This window comes from Pelophylax lessonae (assembly GCF_965119305.1).
Source record: "Pelophylax lessonae genome assembly, chromosome: 4".
NCBI lineage: Eukaryota > Metazoa > Chordata > Amphibia > Anura > Ranidae > Pelophylax > Pelophylax lessonae.
Window position 1 is genome coordinate 675,453,183 of NC_138771.1, and position 15,629 is coordinate 675,468,811.

A 15,629-nucleotide genomic window follows, 5' to 3' on the forward strand; every position below is an offset into this window, starting at 1 on the left:
TCTGTATTGTGGGATTAGAGCTAGGGGGTCTGTACTGTGGGATTAGTGCTGGGGGGTCTGTACTGTGGGATTAGAGCTAGGGGGTCTGTACTGTGGGATTAGTGCTAGGAGGTCTGTACTGTGGGGTTAGTGCTAGGGGGTCTGTACTGTGGGATTAGTGCTAGGGGGTCTGTACTGTGGGGTTTGTGCTAGGGGGCCTGTACTGTGGGATTAGTGCTGGGGGGTCTGTACTGTGGGATTAGAGCTAGGGGGTCTGTATTGTGGGATTAGAGCTAGGGGGTCTGTACTGTGGGATTAGTGCTGGGGGGTCTGTACTGTGGGATTAGAGCTAGGGGGTCTGTACTGTGGGATTAGTGCTAGGAGGTCTGTACTGTGGGGTTAGTGCTAGGGGGTCTGTACTGTGGGATTAGTGCTAGGGGGTCTGTACTGTGGGATTAGTACTAGGGGGTCTGTACTGTGGGGTTTGTGCTAGGGGGTCTGTACCTGGGGGGTTAGTGCTAGGGGGTCTGTACTGTGGGATTAGAGCTAAGGGGTCTGTACTGTGGGATTAGTGCTGGGGGGTCTGTACTGTGGGATTAGTGCTGGGGGGTCTGTACTGTGGGATTAGAGCTAGGGGGTCTGTACTGTGGGATTGGTGCTAAGGGGTCTGTACTGTGGGATTAGTGCTGGGGGGTCTGTACTGTGGGATTAGAGCTAGGGGGTCTGTACTGTGGGATTAGTGCTAGGGGGTCTGTACTGTGGGATTAGTGCTAGGGGGTCTGTACTGTGGGATTAGAGCTAGGGGGTCTGTACTGTGGGATTAGAGCTAGGGGGTCTGTACTGTGGGATTAGTGCTAGGGGGCCTGTACTATGGGATTAGTGCTAGGGGGTCTGTACTGTGGGATTAGTGCTAGGGGGTCTGTACTGTGGGGTTTGTGCTAGGGGGTCTGTACTGTGGGATTAGTACTAGGGGGTCTGTACTGTGGGATTGGTGCTAAGGGGTCTGTACTGTGGGATTGGTGCTAAGGGGTCTGTACTGTGGGATTAGTGCTGGGGGGTCTGTACTGTGGGATTAGAGCTAGGGGGTCTGTACTGTGGGATTAGAGCTAGGGGGTCTGTACTGTGGGGTTTGTGCTAGGGGGTCTGTACTGTGGGATTAGTACTAGGGGGTCTGTACTGTGGGGTTAGTGCTAGGGGGTCTGTACTGTGGGATTAGAGCTAAGGGGTCTGTACTGTGGGATTAGTGCTGGGGGGTCTGTACTGTGGGATTAGTGCTGGGGGGTCTGTACTGTGGGATTAGTGCTAAGGGGTCTGTACTGTGGGATTAGTGCTAGGGGGTCTGTACTGTGGGGTTTGTGCTAGGGGGTCTGTACTGTGGGATTAGTACTAGGGGGTCTGTACTGTGGGATTGGTGCTAAGGGGTCTGTACTGTGGGATTAGTGCTAGGGGGTCTGTACTGTGGGGTTTGTGCTAGGGGGTCTGTACTGTGGGATTAGAGCTAAGGGGTCTGTACTGTGGGATTAGTGCTAGGGGGTCTGTACTGTGGGGTTAGTGCTAGGGGGTCTGTACTGTGGGATTAGAGCTAAGGGGTCTGTACTGTGGGATTAGTACTAGGGGGTCTGTACTGTGGGGTTAGTGCTAGGGGGTCTGTACTGTGGGATTAGAGCTAGGGGGTCTGTACTGTGGGATTAGTGCTGGGGGGTCTGTACTGTGGGGTTAGTGCTAGGGGGTCTGTACTGTGGGATTAGAGCTAAGGTGTCTGTACTGTGGGATTAGTACTAGGGGGTCTGTACTGTGGGGTTAGTGCTAGGGGGTCTGTACTGTGGGATTAGAGCTAGGGGGTCTGTACTGTGGGATTAGTGCTGGGGGGTCTGTACTGTGGGATTAGTGCTGGGGGGTCTGTACTGTGGGGTTTGTGCTAGGGGGTCTGTATTGTGGGATTAGAGCTAGGGGGTCTGTACTGTGGGATTAGTGCTGGGGGGTCTGTACTGTGGGGTTTGTGCTAAGGGGTCTGTACTGTGGGGTTTGTGCTAGGGGGTCTGTACTGTGGGGTTTGTGCTAAGGGGTCTGTACTGTGGGGTTAGTGCTAGGGGGTCTGTACTGTGGGATTAGAGCTAAGGTGTCTGTACTGTGGGATTAGTACTAGGGGGTCTGTACTGTGGGGTTAGTGCTAGGGGGTCTGTACTGTGGGATTAGAGCTAGGGGGTCTGTACTGTGGGATTAGTGCTGGGGGGTCTGTACTGTGGGGTTTGTGCTAGGGGGTCTGTATTGTGGGATTAGAGCTAGGGGGTCTGTACTGTGGGATTAGTGCTGGGGGGTCTGTACTGTGGGGTTTGTGCTAAGGGGTCTGTACTGTGGGGTTTGTGCTAGGGGGTCTGTACTGTGGGGTTTGTGCTAAGGGGTCTGTACTGTGGGGTTTGTGCTAGGGGGTCTGTACTGTGGGGTTTGTGCTAGGGGGTCTGTACTGTGGGGTTTGTGCTAAGGGGTCTGTACTGTGGGGTTTGTGCTAGGGGGTCTGTATTGTGGGATTAGTGCTGGGGGGTCTGTACTGTGGGGTTTGTGCTAAGGGGTCTGTACTGTGGGGTTTGTGCTAGGGGGTCTGTATTGTGGGATTAGTGCTGGGGGGTCTGTACTGTGGGGTTTGTGCTAGGGGGGTCTGTACTGTGGGGTTTGTGCTAGGGGGTCTGTACTGTGGGGTTTGTGCTAAGGGGTCTGTACTGTGGGGTTTGTGCTAGGGGGTCTGTACTGTGGGATTAGAGCTAGGGGGTCTGTACTGTGGGATTAGAGCTAGGGGGTCTGTACTGTGGGATTAGTGCTAGGGGGCCTGTACTATGGGATTAGTGCTAGGGGGTCTGTACTGTGGGATTAGTGCTAGGGGGTCTGTACTGTGGGGTTTGTGCTAGGGGGTCTGTACTGTGGGATTAGTACTAGGGGGTCTGTACTGTGGGATTGGTGCTAAGGGGTCTGTACTGTGGGATTGGTGCTAAGGGGTCTGTACTGTGGGATTAGTGCTGGGGGGTCTGTACTGTGGGATTAGAGCTAGGGGGTCTGTACTGTGGGATTAGAGCTAGGGGGTCTGTACTGTGGGGTTTGTGCTAGGGGGTCTGTACTGTGGGATTAGTACTAGGGGGTCTGTACTGTGGGGTTAGTGCTAGGGGGTCTGTACTGTGGGATTAGAGCTAAGGGGTCTGTACTGTGGGATTAGTGCTGGGGGGTCTGTACTGTGGGATTAGTGCTGGGGGGTCTGTACTGTGGGATTAGTGCTAAGGGGTCTGTACTGTGGGATTAGTGCTAGGGGGTCTGTACTGTGGGGTTTGTGCTAGGGGGTCTGTACTGTGGGATTAGTACTAGGGGGTCTGTACTGTGGGATTGGTGCTAAGGGGTCTGTACTGTGGGATTAGTGCTAGGGGGTCTGTACTGTGGGGTTTGTGCTAGGGGGTCTGTACTGTGGGATTAGAGCTAAGGGGTCTGTACTGTGGGATTAGTGCTAGGGGGTCTGTACTGTGGGGTTAGTGCTAGGGGGTCTGTACTGTGGGATTAGAGCTAAGGGGTCTGTACTGTGGGATTAGTGCTGGGGGGTCTGTACTGTGGGGTTAGTGCTAGGGGGTCTGTACTGTGGGATTAGAGCTAGGGGGTCTGTACTGTGGGATTAGTGTTAGGGGGTCTGTACTGTGGGGTTAGTGCTAGGGGGTCTGTACTGTGGGATTAGAGCTAGGGGGTCTGTACTGTGGGATTAGTGCTGGGGGGTCTGTACTGTGGGGTTTGTGCTAAGGGGTCTGTACTGTGGGGTTTGTGCTAGGGGGTCTGTACTGTGGGGTTTGTGCTAAGGGGTCTGTACTGTGGGGTTTGTGCTAGGGGGTCTGTACTGTGGGGTTTGTGCTAGGGGGTCTGTACTGTGGGGTTTGTGCTAAGGGGTCTGTACTGTGGGGTTTGTGCTAGGGGGTCTGTATTGTGGGATTAGTGCTGGGGGGTCTGTACTGTGGGGTTTGTGCCACTCTCAGTCAGTGTATCCCATAATAGGGCCCCTGTTCCCTATTATGGGATATACTAGTAGTGATGGACCCCTTAATATGTGATATATTGGGAGAATTTGTTAACGCAAGCAAAATACAGGGGACAAAATGGGTGGAGTCTATAAGGGGTGGGGCTTCTGAGAAATGGGAGGGGTCCAAATGAAAGGGCGGAGTTTTGTCCCCCACCATTTTAAAACTTCACCAGCTGCCACTGCCTCTGATTCAGCTCATTTGTATAGAGTGGAGTCGGAGGTTCAGTTCCCTTGTTTGTCAGCAGACTCAGCAAGTGAACCGAAGAATCGATTCATGAATCGATTCATTTCAGTGAGTGACTCAAAATGAAGCGATTCATTTAAAAGAATTGAACTTCTCTTCACCACAGAGCACAGTGACAAGATTTGCTCTTTTTTTGGACGTTTTTCTGAGAGAAGAATTTTTGTAGTAATTCATATCTGTGTGTGTACCCCCCCCCCCTCCCCCCCTCTTCCTGAGCTGCAGAATGCCCCCCCCCCCTCCCCCATGTTTGTACACAAATGAGGAAGTAGGAAAGTGGGTGATGTAGAAATACAGAGGAATAGAAGTCGCCGTGTTCTGTGATTGGTGGAAAATGAAATTCGATGTTCCAGGAAGTCGGCTCTCAGATAAATTTCCTGAGATGTGGAGAAGAGATCTACAGACTGGAACATTTCCATAGAGAAGGTAAGTGAGCGATGGGAACATTGGGATGGGCGGGGCATAAAATACATCACAACAGACTTTTATTTATTATGAAAAGGAGAACTCCGCCTATAACTTGCTGAGAAAGTCTTCACCCCCCTCCAGAGTGGTGCCAGGTGGGTATTTGGGGTGCAATGCTTCCCTGAATATTTCTCATAGCCCCCCATCAGCAGCCGCTCAGGGCGCTCCGGGAAGATATTCTCCTGCTTGTCATGATGACTGCAGGCAGACCCGGCTCCTGATACCCGCCTAGCTCCCATCCCCCATCCCACCTCCCCATGGGTGCAAAACAGATCTGTTAGGCTCCATGTACACGGGACGTTGTTAAAAGTCCCTTTGAATGCTGGAATTTTTAGGACGTTTGAAACGTCCGTTCGGTCGCGTTTGTACCCGCGTTTAGCGGGCGTTTAGCGGCGTTTGAGGGCGTTTGCGTTTAGAAGCGTTCCTAGAGGTCAAAAAAATGATTCCCCTTTAAAATGGAAAAACGCGAACGCTAAACGCGGGTCATCGCGTTCAGACGCGTTTGGATGCGTTTGTGCGTTTGAAACGCCGGGAAACACACGTTCGAACGCAAATAATTGCGTTCTAAAAAAAGTCCCTGAACGCAACTGCCTGCAAATGACTGTAAACGACCTGGTGTACATGGACAGATCAGACAAAATGTAGATGGGTTCAGGGGCTTCTGAAAAAAACGCCCAACAGCTCCTAAACGGCCATTTCCAGCGTCCCGTGTACATGGAGCCTAATCTGTTCTGGGCAGAAGCTTGAACAGTCCCCATTCCTGATCTTAGTGCAAGCAGCGGAGGGAGCAATGGAGGGAGCATTGCGGCGGACAGATCGGACCCCTAACTGACATTTTTGACACTTTTGGGGGGAGCAGTGACATTACTGCAGTAATCAGTGCTAAAAATATGCACTGTCACTGTACTAATGACACTGGCAGGGAAGGGGTTAACATTGTGGGTGATCAAGGGGTTAAATGTGTACCTATTGGCGTGTTTCTAACTGTATGGGGGAGGGGCTTGTGAAATGATTACAGAGACCTGTGATCCGATATAGAAGGATCACAGGAGCTTCATGACCATTCCAGGGAGAAGAACGGTCAGCTGTGCTGCATGGAGATTAGAGACGTGCAAATGGAGATTAGGGACCGATGCATGGATATTAGGGACCTGCGCATAGAGATTAGGGATTGGCGAATGGAGATGAGGGACCGATGCATGAAGATTAGGGACTGGCCCAAGGAGATTAGAGACCTGTGCATGGAGAATAGGGACCAACCTATGGAGATTAGGGAACAGCCCATAGAGATTAGGGACTGGAGCATGGAGATTAGAGACCGGCGCATGGAGGCTAGGGACCGACCCATAGAGATTGGGGACCGCTGCCTGGATATTAGGGATTGGACCATAGAGATTAGGGACCTGCGCATGGAGATTAGGGACCTGCCATGGAGATCAGGGACCGGCCCATGGAGATTAGGGACCGGCCCATGGAGATTAAGGACCGGCGCATGGAGATTGGGGACCTGCGAATGGAGATTAGGGAGCGGCCTAGGGAGACTAGGGGGACTGCACCCCATAAAACCACCCCCCCCCCACTGCATTCTGTGTACAGAACGCCTCCAGGCGGCCATATTGCATTTTCAGAAAATGACAGCGGCTGCAGAATGAAAAGGAAAGGAAATGTTTAATAAGATTTAATTACAATATGATTTGTGTCACAATTATATACAATAGATTATTTTTTCTTTATTTTCTATCTTCCCCATAAAAGTGGAGTCACCCTATAAAACTCCTCGGGGGCGGAGTCAGAGGGAACACACACCCAGCATTCCTTTCTCCCAGAAGAAATCATGTTTCCTATATGATATGTCTACATGAGACTCTCTGACTGCCAGAAAAGAATGCCGGATCTGCGTGTTCTTTCCATCCCCCTCTGCTTCCTTCATCTTTATCCCTTAGGGCTCCTTCACACCAGCTGTGCTCTCTGAAGAATAATACACACTTGGATTGCTTTTCAGAGAGCATTAGACAGGCAGTAAGAAGGTGTTTTATTTACTCCTCACCGCCTGCTTTACCTCCCACAACTGTGTGCATTGCAGGCCAGCCCCAGTCACTTGAATGGGTTGTGTTGGGTGGGTGGTAACACCGGGTATAATTCCTGCTGTGACACCAACCATCATGGCTGCAGCATGTGTACACACCCAGCCACTGCCTATGCAGCTAAAGAAGTAGCAGTTGAGGGTGGTAAAAATGTGGCTCAAATGCAAGGTTTTACAGCCCCCTAACCACTAGTGTGAATGAACCCTAACATTGCTGGTGTGGTGTAAGAAAAGTGAACACTCTCCCTCCTCAGGTTACCAGAAAGTTTATTATTTCTCTAACCTGATAAATATATTTCCACCAATCAATGTAAGGCCTCATTTACATTTCAGGAGGAGGTGGGAGGTTTTCTATAACTGCAGTGGAGATCAGTGAGGTCACCGACCTGGCTTTACTCTCTGGCCGGGGTGCCTGGATCACAAGGCTGACTGAACAGTATTAGAAATAGTTTGTATTTGTATGATTGCGGGTCTGGCTGCTGTCAGCTATTGGTGGAAACGTTGTATCATTTGGTTCTTTAGATGAAAGGAATGAACTTCAGTCTGTGAATGAGGACAGTTTAACCACTGAAAGACTAAACCTTTTTCTGACATTTGTTCCTTACAAGGTAAAATCAGTATTTTTTGCAACAAAATTACTTAGAACCCCCAAACATATATTTAAGCAGAGACCCCAGAGAATAAAATGGCGATTGTTGCAATATTTTATGTCACGCTGTATTTGCGCAGCGGTCTTTCAAATGCAATTTGTTGTTTCTTCCATATGTCGTAGGAGGAATTTTATTGCCTTAAAGTGGTTGTAAAGTCTCATGGTTTGGATTAGGGTGAAATCCTTCTGTGCTGCAGCTCCCCCCAGACTCCCCTTTTTCTCACCTGAGCCCGATCCGATCCAGCCATGTGCACGACCGCAGCAGCTCTAGCCGCTGCCTATCTCCTCATTGGACAGATTGAATGGCTCCCGCTGCTGTCAATCAAATCCAATGACACGGGAGCAGGGGGCCGAGCAGAGTCCCACTGTCTGTGTCAATGGATGCAGCAGTGGGACTCGGGAGCGAGCACGCACAGGTGCCCCCATGGAAAGCGGCTTTCTGTGGGGGGCACCTGATTAAGAGGAGGGGCCTGGAGTGCCAGCAGGGCACCCTAGAAGAGGAGGATCAGGGCTGCTCTGTACAAAATAATTACACAGAGCAGATAAGTAAAACAAGTTTGCTATTCTTATAAAAAAAAAAAAAAACAAGGATTCACAATCATTTTATCAGTTGCTGGTTGTGAAGTATTTCCCAACAAATGTAAAAAAAGTTATTTTAGGTAGGATCAGACAAAGTATTATCTCTCCATATTATGTACTGTATACAGAAAAGCATATAAATGATCCTTTGTGCTGAGGTTTATGTGTGTTGTGATGGACCCCGATACTCAAAAAGAGAGTCCGCTGTATAAACTTCCCTTACCCAATAACATAACGATACCAGATCCCGCAGCCCACCCACCCACTTGTCAGGACTCAGCGTAGGATGGTGAAAAACATAAAACTGTTGATTGAAACACAGGTACAAAGAGATATACACTCCGGGGACAACCCCCCCCCTTCTTGTTTCCATAATGACACAGGGTGGGGCAAACTGTACATCCAGTAACATGAGACACAGGCACAGTGCCTTGAAAAAGTATTCACACCCCTTGAAATGTTCCACATTTTCTCATGTTACAACCAAAACCGTAAATGTATTTTATTGGGATTTTATGTGATAGACCGACACAAAGTGGCCATAATTGTGAAGTGGAAGGAAAATGATAAATGATACAAATAAATCTGTGAAAAGTGTGGGGGGGGCATTTGTATTCACTCCCAGCTCTGGCTGGATGTTTCAGGTCGATGTCCTGCTGGAAGGTGAACCTCCGCCCCAGTCTCAAGTCTTTTGCAGACTCTAACAGGTTTTCTTCTAAGATTGTCCTGTATTTGGCTCCATCCATCTTCCCATTAACTCTGACCAGATTCCCTGTTCCTGCTGAAGAAAAGCATCCCCACATCATGATGCTGCCACCACCATGTGTCACGGTGGGGATGGTGGGATCAGCTTTTTTTTACTTTTAGGACAAATTTTTAATTCTGGACTCATCTAATCGGAGCACCTTCTTCCACATGTTTGCTGTGTCCCCCACATGGCTTCTCTCAAACTGCAAACAGGACTTCTTATGGCTTTCTTCCACCAATGGCTTTCTTCTTCTCACTCTTCCATAAAGGGCAGATTTGTGGAGCGCACGACTAATAGTTGTCCTGTGGACAGATTCTCCAACCTGAGCTGTGGATCTCTGCAGCTCCTCCAGAGTTAACATGGACCTCTTGGCTGCTTCTCTGATGAATGCTCTCCTTGCCTAGCCGGTCAGTTTAGGTGGACGGCCATGTCTTGGTAGGGTTGCAGTTGTGCCATACTCTTTCCATTTTCCCATGATGGATTGAACAGCGCTCCATGAGGTAGTAAGCAGGGTCCCCCAAGGCTCAGTCCTAGGACCAACCTTGTTCAATATATTCATAAACAGCATTGAGGACGGGATCAGTAGTTCGATATCAGTTTTTGCAGATGACACAAAATTAGGCAGGGCAATAACTGCACAGCATGAAGCAGATATCCTACAGAATGACCTGGGCAAAATAATGGAGTGGGCAACGACATGGCAAATGAGGTTTAACGTGGAGAAGTGTAAGGTTTTGCACTTGGGGACTAAAAACTTAAAATCACAATACACGTTAGGAGGGGAACCCTTGGGAGAATCAAAAATGGAGAAAGATCTGGGAGTCTTGGTTGATGATAGATTAGGCAACAGCATGCAATGTCAAGCGGCAGCTGCCAAAGCCAGCAGAATATTAGCATGCATAAAGAAAGGGATGTTTTCCAGAGATAAGACTATAATCCTTCCACTTTATAAAACTCTGGTCCGACCGCATCTGGAGTATTCTGTCTAGTTCTGGTCGCCAGTCCTCAGGAGGGATGTGTTGGAGCTGGAGAGAGTCCAGAAAAGGGCAACTAAACTAATTAGGGGATTGGAGGACCTTGATTATGAGGAGCGTCTGCAATCGCTTGATTTATTCTCCCTGGAGAAGAGACGCCTGAGGGGGACATGATAGCAATTTTTAAATATCTCAATGGGGATCTAGGCTTAGAAAAAAAGCTGTTCAGTCACAGGGGTTGCATGAGGACTCGGGGACATACAATGCGATTAGAGGAGAAGCGTTTTAACCTCAGGCAACGTGGGGGGTTCTTTACTGTTAGGGCTACAAGATTGTGGAATTCTCTACCACAAGAGGTGGTTTCTGCGGGAAGTATGGTGGCTTTCAAAAGACTTCTAGACGTACATCTCAAGGATCAGAACATTTAGGGGTATGCGAGATGATTACAGCCGCACACACCTACACAGTGGGAACTGGATGGACTATTGTCTTTATTCGACCTCACCTACTATGTAACTATGTAACTATGAGATGTTTTAAAGCTTGGGAGATTTCTTTATAACCTAACCCTGCTTTACACTTCTCCACAACTTTATCCCTGATCTGTCTGGTGTGTTCCATGGCCTTCATGATGCTGTTTGTTCACTAAGGTTTTCTAACAAACCTCTGAGGGCTTCATAGAACAGCTGTATTTATACTGAGATTAATTGACAGACAGGTGGACTCTAAGAACTAATTTGGTGAGTTCGGAAGGCAATTGGTTCCACTAGATTTTAGTTAGGGGTATCAGAGTAAAGGGAGGTGAATACAAATGCCCCCCCCCCCCCCCCACACACACACACACACTTTTCACAGATTTATTTGTATCATTTATCATTTTCCTTCCACTTCACAATTATGGCCACTTTGTGTCGGTCTATCACATAAAATCCCAATAAAATACATTTACGTTTTTGGATGTAACATGACAAAATGTGGAATATTTCAAGGGGTGTGAATACTTTTTCAAGGCACTGTATATTCAGCCTTTTCAACAAATAACTCAATCAGTATTTGGGGACGCAGACAGCCTTGTCAGCAGGAAGGAGCGTTGCAGAAATTTCCCCCCCCCCACCCTGCCCCTGGTCTACGTGCTAGAAACACATATTGCAAACAGTAAAGAGGAACCGGGTGTGGTAACAATGGTGGCCGATGATAGTTTTATAAGTCGGACTGGGAGAAGTGGGACTGCCCGATAATTTAGGAACAGGAAACTTGAGGAACTTGAAATCTGGGTAACAAAGTGCTGTATGGTCGGTGAAAGCAGTCTTATTTCCAATGTCCGTGTCACAGGGAATGATCGGGGAACATCAGACAAATATACCCAGAAATAGTCCTAGGAGTCCGCTTACACAATGTGCCCATCCTCCCTGCCACAAGAATGGAGTCTCCCGGCTGCACTATAATGCCGTCCCCTATAAACACATACAGATATATAGATATACAGTTATATAGATAACTTGGCTGGGTCAGGGAACCGGTAATCCAGAGAAACAACAGTGCTGGGACAGAGACTGAATGGGACTGGTACTGTCACATGTGTGTGTTAGACTAGCACAGTAATTGGGGCATATTTGTGGGTACAAATACTGTTACATGTGTGCAGTATACAGAATCTAGCAAGTAGTAACCTCTTCCTTTTAAGCCACTCCCATAGTTGGGTGCTAACTGTACATGCCCCCACTGCTCACCATGGCATGCTATGTGCATTTTATTTTTATTATGGCGCTTTTCCACTGCATGGAACCGTAGCGGTTCGGCACCCTTTTGTGCTTTTCCACTGCGGTACCGCATGGTATAGGGTCAGAACGGTTCGGTACGGTACGGTATAGGTTTGCTTTTCCACTGCATGGAACCGAACGGTACGGTACGGTACGGCTCTGAAAAAACAGTACCTACTCGATTGTGGTTCCAACAGGTACCAAACTGGTACCATATCCCACAATCCTTTGCATGCAGTCACTACTAGCCACTGATTGGTCAGAGAATCACACCCACCCCGTTGTTATCCCACCCACTTAACTTTAGTACTACTTTAGTGGAAAAGCAAACCTATACCGTACCGTACCGAACCGTTCCGACACTATACCATGCGGTACCGCAGTGGAAAAGCAAACCGGGCCAAGCAGGGCCGAGTAGAGCCGAGCCGGTACTAGCCGGTACTTGCAGTGGAAAAGTGCCATTAGTGTCCCCATGCGTGCCCTCAGTGTTTCACAATCCCTGCAATACCCATGCACCATAGTGAGAGTCTGTTTAAGCAAACCTGCAGCTCGTGATATCTAGTTTATAAAACTTGCGGGTTGCTAGGGGTTATCAATGCTGGTCCTGACACTTTGCTTGGGGTTATCATTGCTGGTCCTGACACCTTGCTAGGAGTTATCATTGCTGGCCCTCACGCCTTGCTAGGGGTTATCATTGCTGGCCCTGACGCCTTGCTAGGGGTTATCATTGCTGGCCCTGACACCTAGCTAGGGGTTATCATTGCTGGCCCTGACACTTTGCTTGGGGTTATCATTGCTGGTCCTGACACCTTGCTAGGAGTTATCATTGCTGGCCCTGACGCCTTGCTAGGGGTTATCATTGCTGGCCCTGACGCCTTGCTAGGGGTTATCATTGCTGGCCCTGACACCTAGCTAGGGGTTATCATTGCTGACCCTGACACCTTGCTAGAGGTTATCATTGCTGGCCCTGACACCTAGCTAGAGGTTATCATTGCTGGCCCTGACACCTAGCTAGGGGTTATCATTGCTGGCCCTGACACCTTGCTAGGGGTTATCATTGCTGGCCCTGACACCTTGCTAGGGGTTATCATTGCTGGCCCTGACGCCTTGCTAGGGGTTATCATTGCTGGCCCTGACGCTTTTCTAGGGGTTATCATTGCTGGCCCTGATGCCTTGCTAGGGGTTATCATTGCTGGCCCTGACACCTGCTAGAGGTTATCATTGCTGGCCCTGACACCTAGCTAGGGGTTATCATTGCTGGCCCTGACACCTTGCTAGGGGTTATCATTGCTGGCCCTGATGCCTTGCTAGGGGTTATCATTGCTGGCCCTGACGCTTTGCTAGGGGTTATCATTGCTGGCCCTGACGCCTTGCTAGGGGTTATCATTGCTGGCCCTGACACCTTGCTAGGGGTTATCATTGCTAGCCCTGACACCTAGCTAGGGGTTATCATTGCTGGCCCTGACACCTTGCTAGGGGTTATCATTGCTGGCCCTGACACCTTGTTAGGGGTTATCATTGTGTAGCACTCTCCTAAGTAGGTGCTTGGAAAACACATCAATGGCTCGTTCTGCTTATTAGGAGAGCCTGATCTGTTAGTTTAGTCTGTCACATGTTTCCAGGTGTGATTTATAGGGTCTAAGGGAGCTTGTTGGACAGTGGAGGAAACCTAACCAGTAGCACACCAGGATTTATGGCTGTCCCAGTGGGTGGGCATTGCTGCAATGCATCCTGGGATTGGGAATAAATCCTTAGGGAGCATGTGACATGGTGTCTTTTGGCGGGAGCAAAGTCCCAGGAGGAGGTGGACAGCTGTCTCTCCTCCTGAAGTTGTGAGGAAGGTGGTTCAGGCAGTCGACCTGCTGAACCAAGTGTGGAGCTGGGCTGCAGAGGATCCAGAGAGCTGACCAGTGGAGCTGCTGTTAGAGACTTTGGGAAAAACAGTATCATGAGTACCAAGGGGTCTGCCTAAGAGAGGGGACCTCTCCAGTGAAGTCAGGGGATCAAGGAGCCAGCTCACACAGGACTGTATCAGTAAAGGGGGTGCCGTGTAGTTAACCCTGAAGATTAGGGACAAAGGAGGTGCCCGGAAGGGCCCTGAAGTTGTTCAGCAGTACAGTCTAAGGAGAGGAGGCAGTGTGACAGGAGGGGGAGCAATGTGACAGGAAGGAGGCAGTATGACAGGAGGGTGGCTGTGTTAAAGGAGGGGGGCAGTGTGACAGGAGGGAAAGCAGTGTGACAGGAGGGAGGACCAGTGTTACAGCAGGGAGGGACAGTGTGACAGTAGGAGGGGGTAGTGTGACAGGAGGGGTAGTGTGACATGAGTGGGCAGTGTGACATGAGGGGCAGTGTGAAAAGAAGAGTGGGCAATGTGACAGGAAGGGGGCAGTGTGACAGGATGGGGGCAGTTTCACAGGATAAGTCAGTGTGACAGTTGGGGGCAGTGTGACAGTAGGGGGCAGTGTGATTGGGGGAGCAGTATGACAGGACAGGGCAGTGTGACAGGAGGGTAAGTACTGTATGACAGGAAGGGGCAGTGTGACAGGAAGGGGCAGTATGACAGGATGCAGAATATAACAGGATGGGGTAATATGACAGGAAGGGGCAGTATGACAGGATGCAGAATATAACAGGATGGGGTAATATGACAGGAAGGGGCAGTGTGATAACATGAAGGGGCAGTATAACATGAAGGGGCAGTGTGACAGGAGGGGGCAGGATGACAGGAAGGGGCAGTGTGATAACATGAAGGGGCAGTATAACATGAAGGGGCAGTGTGACAGGAGGGGGCAGGATGACAGGAAGGGGCAGTGTGACAGGAGGTGAACAGTGTGAAATGAGGGGATAAGTATGACAGGAGAGGGGGCAGTGTGAAAGGAGAAGGTAGTATGACAGGAGGAGAGGCCGTATGATGGGGGGAGGCAGTGTGACAGGAGGGGGCAGTATGAAAGGAGGGAAGGACAGTCTGGCAGGAGAGAAGGTGGTATGAGAGGAGGGAAGGCAGTATGGCAAGAGGGAAGGCAGTATGACAGGAGGGGGGCAGTGTTAAAGGAGGGGAGGCAGTGTGACAGGAAAGGGGGCAGTGTGACAGGAAAGGGGGCAGTGTGACAGGAAGGGGCAATGTGACACAAGGGGGCAGTGTGACAGGAATAGGCAGTATGACCGAAAGGGGGACAGTGTGACAGGAGGGGGCAGTGTGACAGGAAGGAGGCAGTGTGACAGGAAGGGGGAGCAATTTGACAGGAAGGAGGCAGTATGACAGGAGGGTGGCTGTGTTAAAAGAGGGGGGCAGTGTGACAGGAGGGAAAGCAGTGTGACAGGAGGGAGGACCAGTGTTACAGCAGGGAGGGACAGTGTGACAGTAGGAGGGGGTAGTGTGACAGGAGGGGGTAGTGTGACATGAGTGGGCAGTGTGACATGAGGGGGCAGTGTGAAAAGAAGAGTGGGCAATGTGACAGGAAGGGGGCAGTGTGACAGGATGGGGGCAGTTTCACAGGAGAAGTCAGTGTGACAGTTGGGGGCAGTGTGATTGGGGGAGCAGTATGACAGGACAGGGCAGTGTGACAGGAAGGTAAGTACTGTATGACAGGAAGGGGCAGTGTGACAGGAAGGAGCAGTGTGACAGGATGCAGAATATAACAGGATGGGGTAATATGACAGGAAGGGGCATTATGACAGGATGCGGAATATAACAGGATGAGGTAATATGACAGGAAGGGGTAGTGTGATAACATGAAGGGGCAGTATAACATGAAGGGGCAGTGTGACAGGAGGGGGCAGGATGACAGGAAGGGGCAGTGTGATAACATGAAGGGGCAGTATAACATGAAGGGGCAGTGTGACAGGAGGAGGCAGGATGACAGGAAGGGGCAGTGTGATAACATGAAGGGGCAGTATAACATGAAGGGGCAGTGTGACAGGAGGAGGCAGGATGACAGGAAGGGGCAGTGTGACAGGAGGTGAACAGTGTGAAATGAGGGGATAAGTATGATAGGAGAGGGGGCAGTGTGAAAGGAGAAGGTAGTATGACAGGAGGAGAGGCCGTATGATGGGGGAAGGCAGTGTGACAGGAGGGGGCAGTATGAAAGGAGGGAAGGACAGTCTGG

At 49.9% G+C, this 15,629-nt stretch overlaps 1 protein-coding gene across 1 annotated transcript in view; it reads left to right on the plus strand.

Moving 5' to 3' along the window:
- The window catches only part of LOC309553399 (NACHT, LRR and PYD domains-containing protein 3-like), a 997,590-nt gene that overhangs the window by 822,212 nt on the left and 159,749 nt on the right, over positions 1 to 15,629 (plus strand). The gene's annotated exons all lie outside the window — the stretch shown is intronic.